Consider the following 8064-nt stretch of genomic DNA (forward strand, 5'->3'; position numbering starts at 1 on the left):
ACATCTGTTATCAGAATTACCCCCTTTTGCTCCCCCACTGGACATTTAGTTGCAATATCTGAATCAGAAAGTATAACTTTATTCAGTTTCATAGAGCAATCAAGGCAGCAATATGATAATGTGTGCACGTCTGTGTGGTGTGCCCAAACTAATTTAGCAGCCACTATTTTTGACTGAGCATTTGTGTCTTTTTGGGAGAGAAAAAAAACCACAACCCACTTTTGATTGATTTAGAAGTACTTGTCTGTCTCATCTTGAACTCATGAGATTCAATCTCCATATGTGCTTTCACATACCCTTTTCCACCATGTGCGATCCCAAACTATTTTCTGCATACCCGGAAGTATGATCTGTTTTGGTTGCTTACTTTCCTAATCCAGATGTATGAGTCCTTCCACTTATTAAAACAACAGAATCATTTGGTCTTTGTTTTCAGTGATGTCTGGGTCATGCTGACACTGGTATTGTAATAACTCTCATTTTCATTATCTGAACTCCCAGAAAACGTGGTCATGATACAACATTAAAAATTAAACTAGCACTGTCTCAATACAAAGCACAACAGCTAACCCAGTCAGAGACAGACTGTTAACACACAACTACAATGTACTTAAGTTGCACACTTGCATCATTCAGAGTGGTGCATCAATGGATGTGCCAGTGTTAAACGTACTGGGTTTGATAATGATGAGTTAATATAGAAGAATGTCCTTGTCCTTTCCTTGTCCTTAGGAGATACATGTTGAAGTGTTTAAGGGTAAAGTCTTATAATAAATGCAACTTATTTTCAGATAGTTCAAAAGAAAAGTGCGTGTGTGTGTGTATAATTATATATATAGAGAGAGACAGACATAGTCTATCTCTAGATGTCTCTATTTCTCTATCTATATATATACATAACTCATGTATATGTATATATACACATACATATGTATATGAAGACACATATATAAACATATATGAGGGTACTCCTAAAAGCTCATGGAAAAGATTCATATTATCTTTCAATTCTATTTTTCCACAAACTTTTTGAAGCACCTTTGTATCTATTATCTATTTACCAATATATAGAGAACAAATACAGAAAAAAGTTAACAATTGCTGAACAACCTGCAGCCTTTTCATAGGTTTAAAAATTTTCAGAAAAAAGTTGGGGAAAAATGAATAAACATATAAAATATAAAAAACCTGGAAGAACTTTTTGATAACTGTCACTCAGGTCATGTTGTCATTCTCTTGTTTTTATTTATAGTCCAGAAAGATCACCTTTTCTAAACAAAATCAGGTCTGAGGCATAATTTAATAATTTAAAGCACAATTCAATTGATAGCACCTGTATTAGTCCGTTTTTGTGTTGCTATAACAGAATACCTGAAATTGGGTAATTTATAAAGAAAAGAGGTTTACTTGGCTCATGATTCTAGGACAGTTGCATTTGGCATGGGACTCAGGCATCTTCCATTCATGGTGGAAAACAGCAGGGCAGTCAACGGGTACAAGGAGATCACATAGCAAGAGGAAGCAAGAAAGAGGAGGTGACAGGGTCCAATAAACAAACATCTCTCTCGGGAACTAACAGAGTGAGAACTCACTTACTACTCCACCCCCAGGGAGAGCATTAACCTGTTCATGAAGGATCTGCCCCCCATGAGCCAAACAGCTCAATCACTGCCACATTAGGAATAAGATTTCAACATGAGCTTTGGGGAGACAACATATCCAAACTCTATCAGCACCTTAACTTAAATGGATCAAGATTATTTCAATGTAGTATTCTTTAAAAACATGAATAACATAAATTTAAGTGGTTTTCTTTCTTTTTATTCTGTTCTAAGCAAGAGAAAAAATTTAAGTTTTTGAGAAGGCATCGGCACACCTGGGCACCTCATCAGAAGGCAGGAGTGAGCCTGGGGACTTTAGTCTTGCCATTGCTGCAAACACCGCTTCTGCGCAGGTGGTCCACCACAGCCACCACCAAGCCACAACCACTGCAGGGGTGGCCCACTGCCACAGTGACAGCCACAGCCACCATGCGGGCAGCCCACTGAACACTCAACTAACTGCATTGACACAAGAAGAATCACTAGCAGAATCCAGAAAAAGAGGAAGCCTCTCTCTTCAAATCCCACTCTAGAGTAATAGAAGAAGCAACTACTCTACCAGATGACCAAACATCAATGTAGAGATACTAGAAATATGAAAAAACAAGAAAATATGACACCAACAAAGGAATACAGTAATTCTCAAGTACCAGACCTCATAAAGCAGGAAACCCTTGAAATGACTGAAAAGGAATTTTGAGCAACAATCTTAAGGAAACTCAATAAGATATGAGAAGACTCAGACAACACAATGAAATGGGGGAAAAAGTATACAGGATATGAAGGAGGAAATTTACAAAGAGATTAATACCTTAAGAAAAGGGCTGGCCCGTGGCTCACTTAGGAGAGTGTGGTGCTGTTAACAACAAGGCCATGGGTTTGGATCCCTATATAGGGATGGCCGGTTCATTCACTGGGAGAGCATGGTGCTAACAACACCAAGTCAAGGGTTAAGATCCCCTTACCAGTCATCTTTAAAAAAAACAAATGAAATAAGGTAGTAGAACTCCTTGAGCTAAAGGATTCATCCAACAAAATAAAAAACACAACCAAGAACTTAAGGAGCATGTTAGAGCAAGCAGAAGAAAGAATTTCTGATCTTGGAGATGGTTTTTTCTTTTTTTTGTTTTTTTTGGTTTTTTTGACCGGCAAGGGGATCGCAACCCTCGGCATGGTGTGGTCTGCACCACGCTCAGCTAGTGAGCACACTGGCCATCCCTATATAGGATCCAAACCCATGGCTACTAGTGCTGCACTCTCCCGAGTGAGCCATGGGGCCGGCCCTGGAGATGGTCTTTTCAAAGTACGCTGGCAGGAAGAAGAAGAATAAGAGGAGGAGGAGGAGGAGGAAGAGTAGGAGTAAAAAAGAATTTTAAAAGAAAATCTAAGAGAGATAGCAGACAACATTAAGCCACAAACCTCCCAATCATGGGTGTTCCAGAAGGGGAGGAGAAAGAAAAGGCATTAAAAACCTATTTGATGAAGTAATAATGCAAAACTTCCCAGGTATATAGAGAAACCAGATCTTCAGATCCAGAGGCCCAAAGATCCCCAAACAGATTCGCTCCAAAAACATCCTCTCTAGACACATTTTAATCAAACTGGAAAAGCTCACAGACAAAGAGAAAATCTTAAAAACAGCAAGAGAAAAGCATAAAGTCACCTGTAAGGGAGTTCCCCATCAATCTACCCTCAGACTTCTCAACAGAAACTCTAAAGGCTAGAAGAAAAAGAGATGATTTATTGAAAATACTGAAGAAAAAAACTTCCAGCCAAGAATACTATACCCAGCAAAGCTATCCTTCAAAAATGAGGGGAGAAATAGTTTGTTTCCCAGAAAAACAAAAACTGCAGGAGTTCACCACTACACAACCAGCCCTGCAAGAAATCCTCAAGGGAGTCCTGAATGTAGAATATGAAAAATGATAATCACTACCACAAATACACAAAAAGAACAAAACTGACTGGTAGAACTAAAATACAAATGAGAAAGAGAAAGAAACTAAATCTTACCACCTCAAAAAAACAGTAAACATTGAAGACAAACAATAAATGGGGAAGAAAGGAACAAAAGATATGAAAAACATCCAAAGGAAAATTCACAAAATGCCAGGAGTAAGACAATATCTTTCAATAACAACCCTAAATGTAAATGGATTAAACTCCCCATTCAAAAGACACAGGTTGACTGATTGAATTAAAAAGCTAGACCCAACTCTATGCTGTCTTTGACAGATTCAACTCACCTGTAATGATACACACAAATAGTGAAGGAATGGAAAATGATACACCATGCAAATGGAAACCAAAAACGAGCAGGAGTAACTATTCTAACATTGGATAAAGTAGGGCCGGCCCGTGGCTCACTCAGGAGAGTGCGGTGCTGATAACACCAAGGCTGCGGGTTCGGATCCTATATAGGGTTGGCCGGTTAGTTCACTGGGTGAGCGTGGTGCTGACAACACCAGGTCAAGGGTTAAGATCCCCTTACCGGTCATCTTTAAAAAAAAAAAAAAAAAAAAAAAAACATTGGATAAAGTAGAGTTTAAACTGAAAACCATAAAAAGAGACAAAGAAGGCCAAAATATAATGATAAAGGGATCTATCCAGCAAGAAGACATAATAATCATATATATATATGCACCCAACACTGGAACACCCAGATATATCAAGCAAACACTATTAGATCTAAAGAAAGAGTTGGATAATAGTTGGGGACCTGAACACACCTTGATCATCTAGGCAACAAATCAATAGAGAAATAAAGTATTTAAACTAAACTTCAGACAGATATCTATGAAACATTTCATCCAACAACTACAAAATATACATTCTTCTCATCAGCACATGGAACATTCTCTAGGATAGACCACACGTTAGGTCAGAAATCAAGTTTCAACAAATTTTTAAAAATTGAAATCATTTCAAGTATCTTCTCAGACCACAATGGATTAAAACTAGAAATTAATAACAAGGGAAACTCTGGAAACTATGCAAACACATAGAAATTAAACAACATGTTCCTGAACGATGTATGGGTCCAAGAAGAAATTAAACAGGAAATCAAAAAAATTCTTGTAACTAATGAGAGTAAAGACACATCATACCAAAATCTGTGAGAGACCACAAAAGCAGGATTAAGAGGGAAGTTTATAGCAATAAACACTTACATCAAAAGAATGGAAAGAGTTAAACAACCTAATGCTACACCTCAAAAAAATAGAAAAGCAAGAACAATCCAGTCCCAAAATTAGTAGACAGAAAAATAATTATCAGAGCAGAACTAAATGAAATAGAAACCCCCCAAAATGATACAAAAGATAATGAAACAAAAAGTTGTTTTTTTGAGAAGATAAACACAGTAGACAAAACATTAGCTAGGCTAACATAAAAAAGAAGAGAGAAGACCCAAATAACAAAAATCAGAAATGAAACAGGATACACTACAACTCATACCACAGAAATACAAAGAATCATTAGAGACTGTTATAAACAACCACATGCCAACAAGTTTGAAAACCTAGAGGAAATGGATAAATTTCTGTACATCTGCAAACTACTGAGACAGAACCAAGAAGAAATAGAAAACTTGAATGGACCAATAACAAGCAACGAGATTGAAGCAGTAAAAAGCAATCTCCTAACAGAGACAAGCGCAGGATCAGATAGCTTTACTGCTGAATTCTACTAAAACTTTAAAGAGGAATTAATACCAATTCTTTTCAAACTACTCCAAAGAATTGAAACAGAAGACATTCTCCCAAACTCATTCTATGAGGCCTGCATCACCCTAATAACAAAATCAGACAAAAATAAATACAACAAAAAAAGAAAACTAGGGGCCAGCCCGGTGGCGCACTGCTACAGTGCGCCGCTTGGGAGCGTGGTGGCGCTCCCGCCGAGGGTTCGGATCCCACATACAGACCGGTTCCCGCTCACTGGCTGAGCGAGGTGCGGGCGCAACACCGAGGGTTGCGATCCCATTGCCGGTCCCGGTCCGGTACGGGCGCGACACTGAGGGTTGCGATCCGTTGCCGGACACGAAAAAAAGACAAAAAAAAAAAAGAAAGAAAAGAAAACTAGAGGCCAATATCTCTGATGCACATAGACAAAAAAATCCTCAGCAAAATATTAGCAATCAGAATACAGCAACACATCAAAAAAATTACCCACTATGATAAATATGATGTACCGCATTGACAAAATCAAGGACAAAATCCATGTGATTATTTCAAAAGATGCAGAAAAAGTATTTGACAAAATTAAACATTCATTCATGAAAAAGACTCTCTATAATTATGTTAGATATAGAAAGAAAGTAACTCAACACAATTAAAGATATATATGACAAATCCACCACCAACATCATCCTGAATGGGGAAAAGTGAAAATCTTTTCTTATAAGAAGAGGAATAAGACAAGGATGTCCACTCTCACCACTCCTATTTAACATATTATTGGAAGTACTAGACAGAGCAATCAGGTGAGAAAAAGAAATAAGGCACTTCCAGATTGGAAAAGATGAAGTCAAACTGTCCTTGCTTGCAGATGACATGAGCCTACATATTGAAGAATCTAAAGACTATCAAAAAACTCTTAGAGCTGGGCTGGCTGGTTAGCTCAGATGGTAGAGCGTGGCACTGACAACACCAAGGTCAAGGGTTCAGATCCCCTTACTGGCCAGCTGCCAAAAACAAAGCAAAACAAACAAACAAAACTCTTAGAGCTGATAAACAATTTCAGTAAAGTTGCAGGATACAAAATCAACATGCAAAAATTGGCAGCATTTTATACTTCAATAATATACTAGCAGAAAAAGAAATCAAGAAAGCAAGTCCATTTACAATAGACACCAAAAACATAAAATACCTAGGAATCAATTTTACCACGGAGATGAAAGATCTCTACATCAAGAACAGCAACAACTACTGAAAGAAATGAAAGAAGACACAAAAAGATAGATATTCCATGCTCCTGGATTGGAAGAATTAACATTGTGAAAATGTCCATACTAACCTGAAGTGATCAACAGATTCAATGCAATCCCCATCAAAATACAGTGACATTCTTCACAGAAATAGAAAAAACAATCCTTACATTCATATTGAACAACAAAAACCCCCAAATAGCCAAAGAAATCCTGAGCAAAAAAATAAAAATAAAAAAATAAAGCTGGATGCATAACAATACCTGACTTCAAATTATACTATAAAGCTATAGTAACCACAACAACATGGTACTGGTATAAAAATAGACACTTGGACCACTGGAAAAAAAATAGAGAACCTAATAGTCAACCCACATATTTACAGCCAACGGATCTTTGACAAAGGCACCAAGAACTTACATTGGGGAAAAAACTGGCTCATCAATAAATGGTGTGTGGAAAACAGGACATCCATATGTAGATGAATGAAACTAGACCCATACCTTTTGTCATTTACCAAAACCAACTCAAAATAGATTAAAGACTTAAATATAAGACCTGAAACTGTAAGACTCCTAAAAGAAAATATAGGGCAAACACTTCAGGAAGTATGACTGGGCAAAGACTTTATGAATAAGACCCCCAAAGCACAGGCAACAAAAGGAAAAAATAAACAAATGGGGTTACACCAAACTAAAAAGCTGCACAGCAAGAGAAACAATTAAGAGAGTGAAAAGACAACATGCGGAAAGGGAGAAAATATTTGCAAACTATGTATCTGACAGGGGATTAATATCCAGAATATACAAGGAACTCAAACAATTTAGTAAAAAAAAAGCAAGTATCCTGATTATGGGCAAAGGAGCTAAATAGGCATTTCTCAAAGGAAGATATACAAATGGCCAACAGACACATGAAGAAATGCTCAACATCACTAAGCATCTGGGAAAAGCAAATTAAAACCACATCATCTTACACCATTTAGATTGGCCATTATGAGAAAGACAGAGAATAACAAATGCTGGTGAGGATGTGGAGAAAGAGGAAGGCTTCTACACTGTAGGTGGGACTGTAAATTAGTGCAGCCATTATGGAAAACGGTATGGAGGTTCCTCAAATAACTATAGATAGATCTTCCATACGATCCAGCAGTCCCACTGCTGGGTATACACCCCAAGGAATGGAAATCATCATGTTGAATGGATACCTGCATTCCCACGTTTACTGCAGCTGTCTTTACAATAGCCAAGAGTGGAACCAACCTAAAAGTCCATGGATGGATGACTGGATAAGAGAAATGTGGTATATTTACAAAATGGAATGCTATTCTGCCATAAAAAAAAAAAAGAAAGAAATACTACCATTCGCAGCAACATGGATGAGCTTGGAGAAAATTACGTTAAGTGAAATAAGCCAGGCACAGAAAGAGAAATACATGCCCTCATTCATAAGTAGGAGCTAAAAAAATAAACAAATAAATAAAAAAAGAAAGAAAGTCACAACAGTCACAATAATCTGTTGAACTTTCAAAAGGAG

The 8064-nt window shown here is 37.4% G+C and overlaps 1 non-coding gene across 1 annotated transcript; it reads left to right on the top strand.

The window, feature by feature from the left end:
* The first annotated feature begins 6210 nt into the window (after nucleotides 1-6210).
* TRNAV-GAC lies at nucleotides 6211-6284 on the top strand. The gene has a single exon. It is a non-coding gene; the product is annotated as a tRNA-Val (tRNA).
* Nucleotides 6285-8064: the final 1780 nt, after the last annotated feature.

This window comes from Galeopterus variegatus, unplaced genomic scaffold (genome assembly GCF_000696425.1).
Source record: "Galeopterus variegatus unplaced genomic scaffold, G_variegatus-3.0.2 Scaffold5577, whole genome shotgun sequence".
Classification (NCBI taxonomy): Eukaryota; Metazoa; Chordata; class Mammalia; order Dermoptera; family Cynocephalidae; genus Galeopterus; species Galeopterus variegatus.